We start from the raw sequence: 2,219 nt of genomic DNA on the forward strand, positions 1-2,219 counted from the left end.
AAAATGACACTGAGGGATCCGGTTGATGATGGCAGCACAGACCTGGGGAGGCTGCAAGTAGTGATTATCCAGCTGAACAGTGCAGCATGGCCCCTTGAGAAGGGGCAGGAGTGGTGCACAGGGCTGGGTGGGAAGGAGGAAGGAAAGGAGAGTGAAAGAAGAAATAATAAGAAAAAAAGAACAAACCAAACAGTCCAAAAAATCACAGCCCATCAAGAGGGGGAGGGGATGGCACACGGGGCTACTAGGTGGGAGAAAGGAAAGGAAGGAAGGGAGAGAGAGAGAAGCAACAAAAAAGGTAAAACAAACAAAAATACAAAGCAAAATAACCAAACAAAAATGACACCAAAGGGGCCAGCTGGTGTGGGTGGGGTGGACCCAGGTGGGAGTGAGCTGGTGTTTCCCTGGCTGAGCAACCGTGGCTTGTTGGAAAGCTGAAGAGAGGGTGGGAGAGCATGTATCTCTGGTTACTAGGTGCTCTGTCTCCTGTTGGGAGCTCCGCAAAGTTGCCTTGCTTTCTCCCTGTTCTCAGTCCTTGGTGGCTGAGGTCCAAGATGATGAATCCTGGTGGCAGTGAGCTGGTATCTCTCCGGCTAAGAGACTGTGGCCCATTGGAAAGCAGCAGAGGCCTCTTTCGGGGAAGAATGATGGGAGGTGGGAAAGTGTGTATCCCTGATTACCAGATGCCCTTTCTCCGGTTGGGAGCTCCGTGAAGTTGCCTTCTTATACTCCCTGTCTGTGTTCCTTGGTGGCTGAGGTCCAAGATGGTGAATCTATGCTGTGTTAGATGTCAGGGGACCTCCACTCTGTAGCTCTCCTCGTTCTCCTTTCTCTCTCAGTTTCTTATTCCATTCAGTGCTTGATCGAGTTCTTTATATCTTCATTTGATGCTTAGGGTTACAGGATTGATATTTGTATTGTCCATTTTACTTAGTTTTTTTGGATCGCTGCAGAGGGACTGCATGATGCTTCTGTCTATAGTGCGTTGTTGGCTCCACCTCTGGAATGTCTATTTCTTATAATATGGTTTTCATCACTAAGGTTGTTTTAATTACTGTGGTTTCATGGAATACTCCTTTAATGTAGTAGATTACATTGATTTTTGAATGTTACACCAACCTTACCTTTCTGGAATAGATAAGCACCACTTGGTCATAAATACCACCATTTAGATATATTTCTGGATTTCGTTTGGTAATATTTTTGAGGTTTTTTGTATCTGTGTTAATAAAAGATATTAGTACACAATTGTATGGTCTTGTTATGTTTTTCAGGTTTCTGTAAAAAGGATTGACATACTCTGCTTGCGGTCCTCCCTCTTCAACCATGGGCAGGAAGTTATCCCCAGGCAGAGAGCTAGGGCACAAATGGGGCTCACTTTATAATTTTACTTTCTTTCAGAGATTATCATATTTCATGTCTTTTGTCAGGGCCTGAAAACATTTGTCTCACGTAACTGTTCCAGTTTTATAGGCATTTATGGTGAAAGGGCTAGACTATAACATGTCACTCGGTTGATGCAGGTAGTGTAAAACCTCATGAAATAGTCTGATATATTGTAGGCTGTTCTTCATTTTCAAGAATATGTTGACTTTTGTTATATATTTGTGATGTAAATTATTATGTGAATTGCACTTATTCATTTATTTTTCAATAAATACATATTTGTCATATTTGTTTATGGGCTCCAACAATGTCAAGTACTGGATATACAGTGAACAATGAAAGAGGTGTGATATCTGACTTCATGTGGTTTAGACAAGTTTTATAACTGGCTTGAAACATTAAAAAACAAAACAAAACACTATGTTTTACTGAATTTAATGGAATTTATAGATTGATTTGGAGAGATTGATATCTTTGCAATATTTTTTTTCCTACTTTCCACAGAGATAGTTTCAAGTCTCCTTTTCTATCTTATTTTTTTTTTTATGGTACTTCAGGTGAAGGCTTACAGAACAAATAGTTTCTCATGAAACAGTAGTACACATATTGTTTCATGACACAACATGTCAACCCTCTAACTTCTCAACCTTTTTTTTTGGTGAAAATACACACAGCCAAAGATACACCATTTCAAAAATATCTACATGCACAGTTCAGTGACATTGACTACACTCTTCCAATTGTGTCATTATTCTCACTTAAGATGAAGGCTTACAGAACAAAATAGTTTCTCATTTAACAGTTACTACAAATGTTGCCCTATGACAATAGTT

Source organism: Trichechus manatus, unplaced genomic scaffold (genome assembly GCF_000243295.1).
Source record: "Trichechus manatus latirostris isolate Lorelei unplaced genomic scaffold, TriManLat1.0 scaffold00055, whole genome shotgun sequence".
Lineage (NCBI taxonomy): Eukaryota > Metazoa > Chordata > Mammalia > Sirenia > Trichechidae > Trichechus > Trichechus manatus.